We start from the raw sequence: 18,019 nt of genomic DNA, 5'->3' as shown, positions 1-18,019 counted from the left end.
TCTGGCAGAATGTCACATACAAGTGCAGGAATTGAAAACAATGTTTTTTTGGCTGTCATTTCGAGCACAGTAGAATAATGTTAGGGGAATGGAAAAAGTGAACACCATTTCTTACCATGTTCTCCCTCATATGGCTGGTCTCCCTCTGCCCCTGTGTTCGATGCTGCAGAGATTGCTCACCAATTAGCCCAGGGCTGACTGAACAGGGAGGGGCCAATCACTGTTCTCCAGCTACAGCCAGACTTGCCTGCACAGCAGTACCTGTGGCTCTAGCATGGACTTCTGTACAGGAATCTGGCTCTGGCAGTGGCAGCTGGAGAGGGTAATAGGACCTCCTCCTGAATGAAGGGATTGAGTGAATGAATGGATGGGATCCAGTGGGCACTTGCAAAGAGACCAGGAATGATAAATTAAGATGATAAATGATAAATTCAGACAGATGCTTTTGACATCTACCTCCCAAACTACTTGCTCCAAGAGGAGAAGCCATCTCCCATGGGAGAGAAGTCAATGGGGTGAGTGACCATATTCTCACTATTGGGTCTTTCCAGGAGCCAGGGCTTCAAGGAACAAGGCTCCTTGTTCCTTCTTCTCTCAACAATTCCCTCTACTCTTTCCACTCTCACACCTTGTGCTGCTGCTTCTCTTTCTTCTTCTTGTTCTTCTTCACTGCCTTGCTGGCTTTTGATGTGTGCCTTGCCCTCTTGCTTGTATCACTCTCAGAGTCTGAACTGTCAGTAGGATGACTTCTTGTCTATGTTTCTTTTTCTTCTTTTCCAGCAGCCACAGGAGTTAGTCCCTGTTACTCTGCAAACTGAGGACAGGTCTCACTGAGTGAAGGAAACTAAGGAGTTTCTTTATTTTTCTAGAAGAATTCCTCATGGGGTCACACTTCTCAAACTCTGCTGACTTTGCCTCTTCCTTTTCCTCTTCCTCATCAGGTATCAGAGAATGTTTGGTCCTTCCTTGTTGCACAAACCAATCCTTTGCAAAGTGGTCTTTATAGCCACACTTCTTGCAGGTGGTGTTCAGGACACCCTTGAAGATGATCTGTCCCATGGAATCATGGAAGGGCCACCTCTGTCTCTCTTCTTGCTCAGTGATAGCATTGCTGGGATTGAGGTCTTTCTCAGTCCCTTGGTTAACAGCTTTCATGGAGAGGGATACTTTTATTCTATCATTTTCATCTCTCAGCCAATAAGCTTCATGCACACCTTTTCTCTGACATCTACTATCTTAGAGGGCTGGAGATATGTGACATGATGACATGGATGGGCAGGACAGGATGACATGTGAGTTTGATGGAACAGATCTTGCTTCCCACAGCGTGGGATTTTGAGAAAGTGTTCATAGTCTGTTGCCATAGCAACCTCTTCTTGTAAAATAGTGTGGAGAGCAGGCAAGTTCTCTGTGGTCTCGGGTCCTCCTCATCTTTAATGTTCTATGGCTCCTCCATTTCTCTTCTGCTAAAAGTAATTCAAGTGTCTGTGTCAACTCCCAGTCTCCTGGCCGCAACACTGCATGAAATGCCAAAACCCAGGCCTTATTTGGCGCTTTTATTTGACAATTCAGCAGTACTCAATAAATGTTTGTTAAACAGATAGATGAACAAAGTTTTCTCAATAGGATTTGTGTCATTGCAGTTTTTTGTTTTTGTTTGTAACTATTTTCTAAGTAACCAGCTTTACAGAATATGGCTGTGTTGGCATATCTCCTTTTCCTTGGCACTACTGGAAGTAGCTGAGACACTGGACAGGAATTATTGCCAGAGTTATATTAAATACATTTAATTAAAGTAAAACAACATCAATTCATCTGTTCTTTATGAAATTGGCAAGCCAACTTGATCTATGGTGCCAAATTTTGGATATATATGTATTTTGTATCTGAAAAGCAGTTTACAGGGCCTAAGGATGTGGGGAAGCTTCCTGTACAGACTTGTGTGGTGTTTTGGCTCCCTAAAGTTCTCATGCGATAAATGGAATTGTTCTTCTGGGATCCATCTTGGAATCACTATGTACTTGCTGTTTGGTTGCCTGTGTGATGCTAGGATGCCTTTATGACCATCCCAAACCCTCACTGATTTTGCCTGAGAAGGAGTGAAGTACTTTTCCTTTCTGCTGGAGTCATCATCTTTTCTCTTCGCTAACTGGAGTCTACTTTTCATCTCCCTCCTTTCTTAACTGATGTCTGGGTTCATTTGAAAAGATAAAATGACTCCAAAAGAAATCTCGTTATCTGGTGGTTCTCTAAAGGCAGAACCAATAGGTCTCAGTACAAGTCTCTTGTAATGTCCTAAGGACAGAATGAGAGGTGTGGTTGTTTTCTGAAAAGAAGCATGGAAAGAGTGAAGGAATGTCTAGTTAGCTAATGCTCACCTCCTATTTTCTTGATATTCATATGTGGATCCTTTTGGTGTTTGCATTTCTTTTAAGAGGCATGCAGTATATCTCTGTAGAATAAATAAATAAATAATAGATTCATGCACTTTTTTTGCACAAAGTTTAAAATTGTAAATGCATTATTAGTATATATGTATATTTAAAAGCCTATTTTCTATCTACAATTATACAAAAACAAGGAAATTGCCTTTCACAATGACATTGGGTGGATATGCATAGTGGTATATTTGAAATAAAAAACGTCACTTAGATAAACAAAATACCATGATTATCAAAATGGGACTGGGTCAGGAAATTACAAAGTAAAAACAAGTATTATATCCTAAAACACAGGAAACAGTGTGGTGTGATGAGCAATACACTATGCTGTTAGAATATTGTTTCCAAGAAAAGACATGATTCTGAGTATGTACTTAACTCTATGAACCTAATGTATAAAATAGAATGAATATGTAATATTAATAATTATTATGAATATTTAATGAGTATTTACTCTGCTTTTATCACAGGATTATTGGAAGGATAACTAACATCATAAAAGTGAAAATGCTTTAGTACCACCCAAGCTACAAAAGTAGGCATTATTTAATACAGTTAATCAAAATACTTAAAGACAATAATTATCACCAGAAAAACAAATCAAGAAGTTTCAATTTGTTAGTTTTTGGGGAGGGTAAATGCTACAGGAGGGTATAGTTATACACACATGTTAAAAGCTTAGCTTTCTGTGTTTATTTAATAAAACATTGCAATATTGTTTTTTTCTAAAAAAAATCTGAAACTCAATTATGACCCAACAAACAACTGCAGATGATGTTTTTATATGGTTAAGAAGTTAAAAAATGTAATAGCACATTACTAGAACAAATCAAATAGTAATAGAAAGCTAATAAGGGGAAAGAGCAGTTCCCATCCTATGCCCTTTTGTAGAGGGCAAATCTTAATTCAGTAGTTTCTTTTGATATTTTTCTAAAATATATTCTTTTAAGAATAATTTTTTTGGATTGGTGACTTTTAGATTATACTGTTCAAATTTCTACAGTAAAAAGGAAAATTTAGCTTTTTAAATGTCCCCACCACTCCTTCATTTCTCTCAACTTTATCCCTTCCAACACTGATACTAAACCAATGATCATTGCTTTCATCAATGTTTATGCAAATACCACTCCACCAGAGTCTCCATGTGGCACCATGTGGCAAACCCTCACTTGGGAGGTTTTTCTCTTGTACAGTAATTGCCCTACTTCCCAGATGCCCACTTTGCTGTCTCAATATTTTTAATTTATACCTTTCCCTTTGTAGCTCTCTATTCATTCCCCATAGTCTGGATTGTTTCCAGCAGTTTCAAAGGTGTCACATTGAGGCCTCTCTTTACTGTCTTCCTGATTTGATCCTACATTTCCTGAATCCCGTCTTTCTCTTCTTGATTTACTCATGAATTTGCTGAAGAATGTTTTTCAGGACTTCTCAAGAAAGAAAGGTGTCATGGGAGGTAAATGTGTGGAAATTTGGCACATATGAAAATGTCTGGTGTTCTTCTATCCTCACACGTGATGAGGGTTTGAATGGGTAGAGTTTCCATTTGAAAAGCATTTTCCCTCAGAATATTAAAGAACTTGCTCCAATGTCATTTATTTTCATTACTTCTTTTTAGTGTTTCTTCATTTTTGAGAGAGAGAGAGAGAGAGAGGGAGTGCAAGAGGGGGTGGAGCAGAGAGAGAGGGAGACACAGAATTGGAACCAGACTCCAGACTCTAGGCTGCAGGGTCGGAGCTGTCAGCACAAAGCCGGATGTGGGGCTAGAACTCCTGAACCATGAGATCATTACCTGAACCAAAGTCAGATGCTTAACCCACTGAGCCAACCAGCCACCCCATTCCAATGCCATTTAACATTTAGTGCTCCTTGTGAGAAATATCTGTCTTGTTCATTTGTTCATGACTTGTTTCTTTTAAATCTCCAGACTTTAGAGTTTTCTATTTCCTACTAAAACCTTATAATGTGTGCTCTAGTATGGATCTGTTTTTATTGTTTTTCCTGGGTGCTGGTAGGTGTTTTCAATTAGAAATAAATGTTTTGTATTTCATAAAAATTCTCCTGGTTTCTTTCTTTAATACTCTCTTCCTTTGAATTTTATTTATTCTCTATAGAACTCTAATTTGTTGAATATTAAATTTTTACATTATATTTCTAATTTTCTTAATTTCTGCTCATAGTTTTCTGTGTTCTTTCTCTTTCTCTCTCTTCCTTCTCTCTTTCTGCATATTCTATTTCCTTAATATTGTGTTTCAATGTTTCTATTGCATTTTTTTCAGCAATTATATTTTATGTTATAAAGAGTTATTTCTTGGTTTCTGATATTTTTATTTTCCAAGGTATGGTGGGCAGATTTCTAAGATGGCTTCCAAAATTCTTGGCTTCTCATGTACACACTTTAAATAATTAAGTCCTCTTGAATGAAGGAGGAAACTATGATTATGATGGTATATTGTTTTCTTTACTATAGCACATGTCATGAAAGAAAGGATTTTGAATAAGTAATTAAGTTATTGATCAGTAGACTTTGACTTAATTAAAAGGAAAATTTGTAGTGGATAGGCTTGAGGTAATCAGTTGAGTCCTTCAGAGAGAACCCATTGGTCAGTGGTAGAAGAAATCAGAGAGCTGTATTCTTGTTGGTCTAGAGGCAAGTAACATTCATGTTGTAAGCAGGTTATGGAGGCCACCTGGCAAGGAACTTTCGGGTGCTCTCCAGGAAATGAGAGTAGTTCCTGGCCTATGGCTGAAAAAAAAAATCAGGGATCTCTGTCCTATAAACCACAAGGCAGTGAATTCTTTTCACTAACCAGTTAGTGGAAGTGGAGTCTGAGCTTCAAATGAGAACCCTGACCTGGAATACACCTGACTGCTGCCTTGCAAGGGCCTGAGCAGAGATACTGTAAGATAATAAACTTGTGTTGTATTAAAATGAAGGTTTGTGGTAATTTATTACACAGCAATAGAAAACTAATAGACATAGCAACTTGTTCTTGTTTGTGGAAGGAATATCTTTCTCACTCAACTTCCCTCCATGACTTCATTTGTTCCTTTATTATTTAGGCTCTCTCTTTAGTTAAAAACTCTCCTCAAATAGTGGTTATTCTTAATTTTCCTTATGTTTAAATGTGAGACATTAAGAAAGGGATCAGGTACCTGAGTGAAGCCTTGTGACAAACAAGATTCCATTTAGGTAGATACAGCCAGAGGTTTGGAGATCTTTTCTCTGTTCCTATTAAGTTCCTCTGAAGAGAAATGTTGGAAACTCTGGCTAAGTGCTTAAGGCCTGCCTGGCTATTAGAATTTGGCCTGTGAGATGGGCAAGGAAGTCTGAGTGTTTGACAAACTTAAAGGCTGACTGTCAATTAAGTCCTATTTTCAGTCCTGTGCCAATTTCTACTATGACCATCTGCACTTTAAATATTCCAGAGAAAATACCTCAGATTCATCTTGCCTAGAGGGTAAATATTCAGATGCCAGTGTTCTGTGTGTCTGTGTATGGCCACTTTACGTAGTGACCTGTGACAATCTCCTTTGCCATGTGAGGCCTCAAAGCTGCCATCCGTTGTACATTTGGCTGGCTGCTGAGACCTCCTCATGCCTGAGCCATAAATCAATTCTCTTCAAGTCTGTATTCTCTTATATACACACTTTAGGTTATAGCATTCACAAAATTGATGAAGAGTTACCATTTGCTAAAAATGGAAATTAACAGGGCACCTGGATGGCTCAGTCAGTTAAGCTTCTGACTCTTGGTTTTGGCTCAGGTCATGATCTCACGTGCTCTGTCTGTCAAAATATATAAATAAAAATAAAATGGAAATTAATAGAAAACAAACTATTTTTAAAATTTTTAAATGTTTATTTATTTATTTTGAGAGAGAGAGAGCGAGCGAGCAAGTGGGGAAGGGGCAGAGAGAGAGGGAGGGAGAGAATCCCAAGTAGGCTCTGTGCCATCAGTACAGAGCGTGACACAGGGCTCAAACTCATGAACTGTGAGCCATGACCTGAGTCAAAACAAGAGTCAGAAGCTTAATCAACTGAGCCACCCAGGTGACCCCAGGAAACGTACTATTAAATACAGTTCACTGTGCTGTGGAACTTTACTAAGATAATATTTATGCATATGAAGGTTGACATTGCAGGAGCATTTGAATTATGAGGGAGGAGAGAGAAACTGATTTTTGTATATGATTTAGAATATAGATTTGATAAATATGAGTTATTTATACACTCATGGTTTTGAGGGTAGCTGCAAAAATAATAACTGACATGAGGGATTCAGTTGTCACAACTCCTCTCCCCTTCAGCTTTTGTCTGGCTGAAGGCACCTGAGTACTTATCCTTGGGCTCCTCCGCCAGTGGCAGACAATGTTTGTTGCCAACTATTTCAGTCGTTCCATTGCTCACCACTCCCTTCTGCCCAAATGGCAGTATTTTTGATAAGACAAAGGTGAGGCTGCTCTGTTTATGGAAACTCTCTCATTCAGTCAGATAAATATCTCCATATATGCAGCTCAGATTAATCAGCTCCGAGGTAGGGAGTTGCTTAACTGTTAAGAAAATATTAGTCACTGTCTCTGCCTTCTAGGTGAGGTAGATGAAGAACCAAAAAATTAAAGTCATAAAAGTGCTCTCATAATTTAGAAAAAAGCTATGGTTCTACATTAAGAAATTAGGGGTGACTGGGTGGGTCAGTAGGTTAAGCTTCCAACTTTGGCTCAGGTCATGATCTCACGGTTCATGATTTCAAGCCCCACATCGGGCTTAGTGCTAACAGCTTAGAGCCCAGAGCCTGCTTTGGATTCAGTGTCTCCCTCTCTTTCTTCCCATCCCCCGCTTCCTGCTTGCACTCTGTCTCTTCCCCTCTTTCAAAAATAAATAAACATTAAAAAAAAGGAATCATAAAATAAATTCATAGGAGCTATGTTAAGAAAGATATAAATAAAAGACTCTTTATGCCCCTAGTCCCAAATTCTAATGAAATCTATAGTGATGTAAGCATATGTGTATAAGCATACAGAGGTTAGGCTATTACTATAGCTATATAAATGAATTGCTAGAGTTATACAAATGAATAATGAGATTTTAAAGTGGAAAGATTACTTGGAAAAGGGTGAGATTTGAGCAGAGATTAATAATGTGCAATGAGTTACATATATAGTGTGTTATTGCCATATTCCTTGTGCATGAAGATAAAATCCATGTCTTCATAACAGCAAAGAAAGAGAGTTTGGGTTTATATTCAAAAATTCTGTAAGATAAAGAGAAAAGGACAATAATTGCTTCTACATTGACATATAATTCATTCTTATTTCCAAAGAGATTTTAGACTTGAAGGAAATGTTCATCAAGATTACATTTGAATTGTTCACTTATTTCAACCATGTTTCTGGATTTTTGAAAATATGATACAACATTCACATTATTATTACTTTCTTGGAGTGAGGGAGAAAGCAGTTATTATTATTAATATTAGTAATAATAAAAGTTGCGATTGCAGAAAATGAGATCAGAAGAGTCAGCAAAAGTAAGAACACATTTTATTTATTATTTTGACTTATTAAAAAACATCTATTGCCAACAGCTTGTAGGCATACACATGTAATACAAACTCATAATTATAGGTTAAAATATACATGTAATAAAGACACAGTAAATATGAGGAAAAGAGAGAAAAATACAAAAATATACTAAATGCTCAAAGCAGAGTAGATACTAAGAAAACCAGATTAGGTGGTAGCTGATGTTACATAATTTCAAAAACATTACATAAGCTTCTTATGTAAAATGAAAAGGACAAAAAATCTAGTACTTCCTCCCTGTTTATATGTGATTTTGTATCTTTCTCTTTTAAATATGCTCAGGGGTATTCTGGTGGGTTATTTTGAATATGTATTATAAATACATAGAATATAATTTATTTTTTCATGTGCTGGTAACCAACTACTGAAGAAACCATGCAAAACAGAAGACGTGTTTAGTGAAAAGATGTGTGTTTAGTGAAAAGATGAAAAATCTATTCCATCAAGTAAATTACTTACCTAGGTGAGGTGAATGATCTCTTCCATGTAGGTTTAGGTATGTTTACGCTTTTCTAGGATCCTGAACAGCAATATACAGGCACTCCCCCAAAAGCAAATCAAATTCATATGAGATGACACTGTCTTTCAGAACTGCATCATTTTGCTTGTCACGTTAAGACTCTTCAAATACTTGGGCAACTTTGTCAGTGACTTGGCCAGTCTGAAATTAATGATGGCAATAGATTATTTCACATTTTGCTTTTATCTTTTCTTTCTTTCTTTCTTTCTTTCTTTCTTTCTTTCTTTCTTTCTTTCTTTCTTTCTTTCTTCTTTTTCTCTAACCCCTTACTAGAATTGATTCTCTAAAAAGCTGAGCATCTCAAACAGATTTGCAGCTGACACTAAACATTTTTTAAATCCTTTATGGGGTCAAATGAGCTTATATACAACTTCTTGCTTTCCCTTCAATTTAGAAATGCCCTCACCATACAGAACATAGCACTAGACCATATCGAATCGTGAAAGAGAATTGTAGTAAATTCCCTTCACATGGAAGTTTTTTTTCATGAATATGATTCTTGTTGTGAAAATCTATAACACCTCTTGAATAAAAATATTTAGGGGCGCCTGGGTGGCTCAGTTGGTTAAGCATCCAACTTCAGCTCAGGTCATGATCTCAGGGTTCATGGGTTGGAGCCTCGCATCAGGCTCTGTGCTGACAGCTCAGAGCCTGTAGCCTGCTTCAGATTCAGTGTCTCCCTCTCTCTTTGCCCCTCCCCTGCTCACGCTCTGCCTCTCTCTCTCTCTTTCTCAAAAATGAATAAACATTAAAAAATTTTTAAATTTAAATAATTGCTTGCTTACCAACCATTAAGGTTTTGGAATGCAAGTAACATGAATAGATTTTAAAGCTACATGTCTCAGGAAATCAAGGATTCTATGCCTATGTATCTCCCATTAGGGATCAGCAACTTCTTTTTTTTTTTTTTTTTCTATATAAAATGACTTTTGCATTACTGACCTGGTAGTTTGTAATGTATATGAATTGTGACTTGTTAGAAATTTTCCTGCATATTGCTGATTAGGTGGCCTTAGTTTTATCTTATAATATTTACTATATTTAAGGGACACCTGGGTCATTCAGTTGGTTAAGCATCCAACTTCAGCTCAGGTCATGATCTCATGGTTTGTGAGTTCAAGCCCCACATTGGGCTCTGTGCTGTGGAGTCTGCTTGGGATCCTTTCTTCCTCTCTCTCTGTCCCTCCCCCCTCAAAATAAATAAACTTAAAAAATATTTACTATATTTGAAGCTAATAGAAATATTCGCTTAAATATACTTGCTGTTTTATAAAATATCCTATAATTCAGACTTTTTACAAAATCAGGCTCAGCAAAAACTTTGTTATACTAAATTAACGACTTTTTAAATAAGTTTCACTCATTTATAAATTCAAAACTACATATTGGACACTTTGTCTTCATCAGAACTTGTTAGATATGTGCTGAGTGGATCACAGTCTTCTCCCTCAGAGGAATTCTTGTCTCATTTGGAAGGTACAGGTAAATAAATGATGTGAAAGTGCAGTTATAAAGGGCTGTGCAAAGTCCAGGGGCATACAGAGGCTGGAAGTTCAGGAATGCATCTATAGAGAAAGGACCTTCTCGGTTGAAATTTAAAGACTGACTGACTTTCTGGGTAAATAATGGTTAGAAGGACATTAAATTCAAAGAAGTCATATGCAAAGGAATCAGGGAATCAAAATAGAATTCTGAAGAAACTTACATGAAATGATAAAAAAAAAAAATCACTGACTAAGTCAGCACAGAAATAATACTGCTTAATGCCTAGTTAACCCAGAACCTAAGAGTTGAGTGGAGGTGGAATTATAATCAGAAGTTGGTAGGATTAATGATGGAGGTTTCTAAAGGTCACCTTTCCCACAGAGCAAAACGATATTAAAACTTCAGGTGATATACAATGGAATACTACTTGGCAATGAGAAAGAATGAAATCTGGCCATTTGCAGCAATGTGGATGGAACTGGAAGGTATTATGCTAAGTGAAATAAGTCAGTCAGAGAAAGACAGATACCATATGTTTTCTCTCATATGTGGATCTTGAGGAACTTAACAGAAGACCATGGGGGAGGGGAGGGGGAAAAAGTTACAAACAGAGGGAGGGAGGCAAACCATACAAGCCTCTTAAATACAGAGAACAAACTGAGTGTTGATAGGGGGTAAGGGAGAGGGGAAATTGGGTGATGGGCATTGAAGAAGAGACTTGCTGGGATGAACACTGGGTGTTGTATAGAAGCCAATTTGACAATGTATTTAAAAAAACTTCAGGTGAGATTGAAATATTTCATAATTTAAATGAAAAGTCAAAATAGCTATAGACAGGGACTAGAATGCTTCAGATATATAAAGTATCAGTCTGGGAAGTGAAAAACTACTCTAATTTTAAAGCCAAAACTGTCAACTGAAGTGAAATGACTTCCAGGCAATCTCCATGTCCACAGGTGGGGTTACCAGGAAGAGAACAGCATTCTCCCACATTCTGGTTGACTTAAAATGAATCACGTATTCTTCTGTTATGGTAAATCTGTGCTTCATGTTGGATGATCTCATCAGCGGCATGAATTTGGTTTGTACTTCCCTGTGCTGTGACAAAGCTCCAGAATTTGGCGTAAGTCAGCTCAGTGGCGGCAGCACAGCCGGGCATCAGAAACCGTTTATGAAGTGAGTTACTGTAGCAGGAAATGTGTGGGAAGAACTAGGTGAAGAATGTACTGTGTAATTCAGTTCTATTCCTAGCTTTTCTCCAGAGGCTGAATTTCCAGGTGACCTTGGGAAAGTCTTTTACCCTCTTTGTGCCTGAGTTTCTCTCTTATGCATGGAAAGTTTTGTTCCTGAATTATAGAAAATGACCAAAACCCATGTCCTTTGTAGAAGTAATTCCAGGATAATGGGAAGTTTTATAGGGCTTTAAAGTCTGCTTACGGTGTTTCCTTAATTTCAATGTAAAGTGCATTACTCAGTCAAGACAGAAGTGAAGAGTATACTGACACAAAACTAATTTTATTGCAGTGATTTCATTTTATAATTTAATATTCTGATATTTTATTTTTTTTATTTTTTATTTTTTATTTTTTTCAATATATGAAGTTTATTGTCAAATTGGTTTCCATACAACACCCAGTGCTCATCCCAAAAGATGCCCTCTTCAATGCCCATCACCCACCCTCCCCTCCCTCCCACTCCCCATCAACCCTCAGTTTGTTCTCAGTTTTTAAGAGTCTCTTATGCTTTGGCTCTCTCCCACTCTAACCTCTTTTTTTTTCCTTCCCCTCCCCCGTGGGTTTCTGTTAAGTTTCTCAGGATCCACATAAGAGTGAACACATATGGTATTATTCTGACATTTTATATGTGGTACTTTGTGGTACGAAAGATGCAGCCTTGCAGTATTGTCTATTTTATTGTCATGGTACTTCAGTTTCTATGGCTAGAAACCTTAGTTGTCAAATCTCAGCTCTACTACTTAACCTTGGGCAAGTGACTTAACTTCTCTCTGCCTGAGTTTTCTTATCTGTAAAATGGGAGTGATTCTAATCATACTTATCTCACTGGATGTTGTGAGGAGAAAAATGTCAATGAGTGTAAGATGCATGGAACATTACCTGGCACATAGTAAAAATAGAATATTTTATTTTCAAGAAGTTACCTAAGTGATTAGAGGGTTTTTTATTATTTTCTGAAAAAATAGATTATATGTCATAGGGTTGTTAAAAGAATCAAACTGAAAATCTGAGCGTAAACAATCAGTAACATGTAAAGCAAAGGTTTGTATTTTCCTTATTCTGTAGCTACTTCTAAATACTGATGATTAGTCAACAAAGTGGTACTGCAAATTGTCCTGGTGACCGGGGATGCCCTAATGCATTGCTATTTTTGTCCTTAGTGATGCACTATTTTCTTAAAGGTAGTGTGGAAATTTCCTTTTATCGAAATACCTGAGAGTAGTTGCCCAAACCAACTTGTAAATAAAAAAAGTTTCCTCTCCATTTGTATTAGTCTTCTAGGAAAAGACTAGGAACAAAAAAACTGTTGTATGTAGAAAAACCAGATAACTTTATCTAGACATTTTTCCAAGCTTCCATTTTTAGTCTGCAGTGGCATGCATAAGAACATGTACTTTTGTTTTTTATTTAAGGAAAATAATTTTATTTTATTTATTTTTTAATTAAATCCAAGGTAGTTAACATATAGTGTAATAATGATTTCAGGAATAGAAGTTAGTGATTTATTACTTACATATACCATCCAAGTACTCATCTCAACACATGCCCTCCTAATTGCCCATCGCCCATTCAGGCCATACCCCTACCTGACACCCCTCTAGCAACCCTCAGTTTGTTCTCTGCATTTAAGAGTCTCTTATAGTTTGTCTCCCTCTCTGTTTTTATCTTGTTTTTGCTTCTCTTCCCCTATGTTCATCTGTTTTGTTTCTTAAATTCAACTTACGAATGAAATCATATGATATCTGTCTTTCTCTGACTTATTTCACTTAGCATAATACGCTCTTGTTCTGTCTACATTGTTGCAAATGGTAAGATTTCATTCTTTTTGATCGCTGAGTAATAAAGAGCCCAAATGTCCATCGACTGATGAATGTATAAAGAAGATGTGGTGTATATACACACAGAACATGTACTTTAAAGTAAAGGCTTTCTTGTGTTTAATTTCTGATTACAGCTTGCTGTGTGGTGATGAGGAAGTTACCTATGTTTTGGTTTCTACATTTGTTAAAAAGGATTCTAATACCTTAACCTGTTGAATCACTGTTTTAAAAGACGTACTACATACAGGGCACCTGAGTGGCTCAGTCAGTTAAGCGTCCAACTTCTGCACAGGTCATGATCTCACGGTTTGTGATTTCGAGCCCCACATTGGCCTGTGTCCTGACAGCTCAGAGCCTGGAGCCTGCTTTGGGTTCTGTTTCCCTCTCTTTCTGCCCCTCCTTGGCTCATGCTCTGTCTCTCTCTGTTTCTCAAAAATAAATAAATATTAAAAAAATTTTAAAAATAAATAAATAAAAGACTACATATAAAAGATTTACAGCTATGCATGGTACATTCGCTATTGTGATAATTATTATTGTGTTTAATTGTAGAGTAGATCCTAACAACAGAGTAAACTGAAGTTTGTGTAATTTTATGTCATTCATGAGGACATTATAAAACAAAACGTACCTAAATCAAATAAAAAGATGTAATCAAAAATGTGGAGTAAGGACTTCTGAATATTCTTCCCTCCGTAAAGTGAGAACAATGGCAGAAATTGTCAGAATGTTTTATAGAACTTTGGAAATTAACCAAAGGCTTGCTGGAATCTGTAAAAACAGCTGAATTGCAATTAAAAAAGTAATTATTCTGGAATTTTAACTTCCCCTATTCCCATGCCCTCCTGCTAAGATTTATGGTAACCTTAAAAACCAACAGCCCGTAATCATGGTGAAAATCAGCAACCTGGCAGCATTTGGAAGTGCACAGTGGGGCTTGAGCTCCTCCGAAGACCCATTCCAAGAGAATTATCATTATTTTACCTGTCAGATGTTTCTTGCTGACAAGGCTGTTTTTACTTAATGTGACTTGTAGCTCACCTAGTGAGAACAGCCTTTTTCCTGGGGCATCTGTCAAAAACAATTAGAGGCAATTGTTAAATATTTTGACTGCCTGAGATGGTGGTTAACAGTTGGAGCCAACAATAGGCTAACCAAAGAACTTTAAAAAAATCTGAAAATGAGATGTCTATAGTGGCTTTGAAAAGACCTGACATATTCCTGGGGATGTGGAAGGTCACATGCATGCTTAGGGCTGTTTAAATGCCCAGAGCTGTGTATATGCTAAGAAGAAACCTGAGAAGGACCTAAACACCTGTCTTAGTTTGTGTGGACTAGTATAATAAAATTACCATAAAACTGAATGGCTTATAAACAATAAACATTTATTTCTCACAGTTCTAAAAGCTGTAAAGTTCAAGATCATGGCACCTATAGATTCAATGTCTGATGAAGGCCACTTCCACATAGAAGGCATCATCTCATTGTGTCCTCACATAATGGAAGAGGCCAGGGATCTCTCTCAGAAGTTTTATAGAAACATTAATTCCATTCATGAGGGCCCTTTCTGCACAACCTAATCATTTCCCAAAGGCCCCAAGTGCTGATAATATCACTAGGTTAGGATTTCAATATGTAAATTTTAGAGGGGGCACAAATATTCAGGCCATAGCAGCTCTCATCTCTGGCTCACCTTGAGGCTCTGTGTATGCACAAAGCAAAGGCTAAGATAGAGTTGTAAATTCCTAGTGTTGAAGACAGCCTCAAATACACACATAGCCCTTCAGAAGGGATTGGAGGAGTTACTGTTTCCATACATTTAAGGAAATCTTTGTTCAATCATTCGCTGGCCACTAAGATAACTGAACAGAAACTTTAGTGATATGACACAAAATATACAATTTAAAGAATTAGTTCAGAAAGGTCAATAATAGTAAGAATAACAAACAGCAACATCAGCAAACTCTGGGGATGGGTTAATTTCCCAAGTTGTCACATTATATTATTTAAAGTGTCTGGGTTTCAACAAAAGTTATGAGATATACAAAGAAATATGAAAGTATGTCCCATACCTAGAACTGTCCCTGTGGAAGCCCAGATATTGAACTTATTAGACAAATACTTTAAATCAGTTATTTAAAAAATGCTCAGGGGCGCCTGGGTGGCGCAGTCGGTTAAGCGTCCGACTTCAGCCAGGTCACGATCTCGCGGTCCGGGAGTTCGAGCCCCGCGTCGGGCTCTGGGCTGATGGCTCAGAGCCTGGAGCCTGTTTCCGATTCTGTGTCTCCCTCTCTCTCTGCCCCTCCCCCGTTCATGCTCTGTCTCTCTCTGTCCCAAAAATAAATAAACGTTGAAAAAAAAAATTAAAAAAAAAAATGCTCAAATAGGGGTGCCTGGGTGGCTCCGTCGGTTAAGTGTCCAACTTTGGCTCAGGTCATGATCTTGCGGTTCGTGAGTTGGAGCCCCGCGTTGGGCTTTGTGCTGACAGCCCAGAGCCTGAAGTCTGCTTTGGACTTTGTGTCTCCCTCTTTCTCTGCCTCTTCCCTGCTTGTGCTGTGTCTCTCTCTGTCTCTCAAAAATGAATAAACATTATGGGCACCTGGGTGGCTCAGTTGGCTAAGCGCCTGATTCTCAGGTTTCAGTTCAGGTCATGACCTCATGATTTCGTAAGCTTGAGTCCCACATTGGGCTTTACACTGGCAGTGTGGATCCTAGTTGGGATTCTCTCTCTCTCTCTCTCTCTCTCTCTCTCTCTCTCTGCCCCACCCCTGCTCATGCTCTGTCGGTCTCTCTCTCAAAATAAGTAAGTAAACTTAAACAATTAAAAAAGTGAATAAACATTAAAAAAACTAAAACATTTAAAATGCTCAAATAGCTAAAGGAAAGAATGTCTAAAGAATTAAAGGAAAGTTTGAGAATGATGTGTCAACAAATAGAAAATACAAATAAAGAGATAGAAATTAATAAAAACACAAATAAACTATAGTTTAAAAGTACAATAACTGAGGGTGCCTGGGTGGTTTAGTCGGTTGAGTGTCTGACTTCGGCTCAGGTCATGATCTCACAGTTCGTGGGTTCAAGCCCACATCGGGTTCTGTGCTGACAGCTCAGAGTTGGAGCCTGCTTCAGATTCTGTGTCTCCCTCTCTCTCTGACCCTTCCCTGCTCTGTGTCTGTCTCTCTCAAAAATAAATAAACATTAAAAAAAATTAGAAGTACAATACCTGAAATAAAAGCTTTACTAGATAGAGAGGCTCAATTGGTAGATTTGAACAGGAAGAAAAAATAATCAGTACATTTGAAGGTAAATTAATTGAGATTATCCAGTTTTAGAAACGGAAAGACAAAAGAATAAAGTAAAACAGATTCTCAAAATCAATGGAACACTATTAAGCATAAGGCATATGCATAATGATATTTCCAGATGTAGAGAAGAGAGAGAGAAAGGTGAAGTAAGGATATTTGAAGAAATTATGACTAAAAACTTCTCAAATTTGATGAAAAATTTATTGACACATCCAAGAAGTTCAGTGAACACCAAATATGAAAACTCAAAGGTATTTATACCCAGACAAATTCTAACCAGATTGTCAATGGCCAAAGACAAAGGGAAAATATTGAGAGTAGCAAGAAACATCTCATGAGGTGCAAGGGGTTCCTTGTAAGATTAACAGCCAATTTCTTATCAGAAACAATGAAAGCCAGAGGGCAGTATGAGGATACATTCAAAGTGCTGGAAGAAAAAGATTGTTAACCAAAAGTGTTCTTCAAAACGATCTCTTGCAAAACCATCTCTAGCAAAACTGTCCTTCGAAAATGAAGGAGAAATTAAGACATGTATCAATAAGCAAAACTGAGAGCATTCATTACTATCAGACTTCCCCATAGGAAATCATAAAAGGATGGCTTCAATATCAAATGAAAAACCATTAGATAGTAATTCAAATCCAAATGATGAAATAAAGAGTACTAGTAATAGTAACTAAGTAAACTAAAAAACAAAAGAAAACAAAACAGTGTGAATGTATTTTTATTTAGAAGTTTCCTTTTATAATTAATTAATTTATTAAAAAAATTTTACTTGAGTATGGATGACACACAATGCTGCATTAGTTTCAAATGTGCAGCACAGTGATTCAAAGGCTCTGTATGTTACGCTATGCTCATCACACGTGTAGCTACCATCTGTCACTGCACTACTACAGTATCATAGAGTATATTCTCTATGCTGTGTATTTTATTTCCAAGATATTCATTTCATAACTGGGTGCCTATACCTCCCGCTCCCCTTCACCCATTTTGCCCATCCTCCATTCCCCTTTCCCCTGGCAACTATTAGTTTGTTCTCTGTCTTCTATGACTAATTTAAAATACAACTGCATAAAGCAAGAATTGTAAATCTGTTTATACTCACATACAACCTAGGGAGGTGTAATTTGTATGACAATAAAAGCAGAAAGTAGAGGGAAGAAAATGGAGCTGCATTGGAGCCAAATTTTTGTACAATACTGTAATTAAGTTGGTATTAATCTGAACTAGATTTTTTTCTTTAAGATATTAACTATAATTCCCAGGTCAACCACTAAGAAAATAACTAAAAATATATAGTTAGAGACACAACAAGGGGATTAACATTGCACTGTAGAAAATGCCTGTTTAACACAAGAGAATGTAGTACTGGAAAAATGGAGGAAAAAACAAAATATACTATATATAGAAATAAATAGCAAAATCACAGACATATATTCTAATTTATTAGTAATTAAAGTAAGCATAAACTGAAACAAAGATATTAGTTTAAATTTTTTTAATCTTTATTTATTTTTGAGAGAGAGACAGAGCACCTGTTGGGGAGGAGCAGAGAGAGAGGGAGACGCAGAATCCGAAGCAGGCTCCAGCTTCTGAGCTTTCAGCATAGAACCCGATGTGGGGCTTAA

The 18,019-nt window shown here is 37.1% G+C and overlaps 1 pseudogene; it reads right to left on the bottom strand.

Annotated features, from left to right (window-relative positions):
• Positions 1 to 622: 622 nt before the first annotated feature.
• Positions 623 to 6,037, bottom strand: LOC115514942 (annotated as a pseudogene).
• Between the last annotated feature and the right edge of the window lie 11,982 nt (positions 6,038 to 18,019).

The sequence above is a fragment of the Lynx canadensis genome, chromosome B2 (genome assembly GCF_007474595.2).
Source record: "Lynx canadensis isolate LIC74 chromosome B2, mLynCan4.pri.v2, whole genome shotgun sequence".
Taxonomy (NCBI): Eukaryota; Metazoa; Chordata; class Mammalia; order Carnivora; family Felidae; genus Lynx; species Lynx canadensis.
Note: the sequence above shows the minus strand (reverse complement) of the source record. Positions and strands in the feature narration are given on the sequence as shown.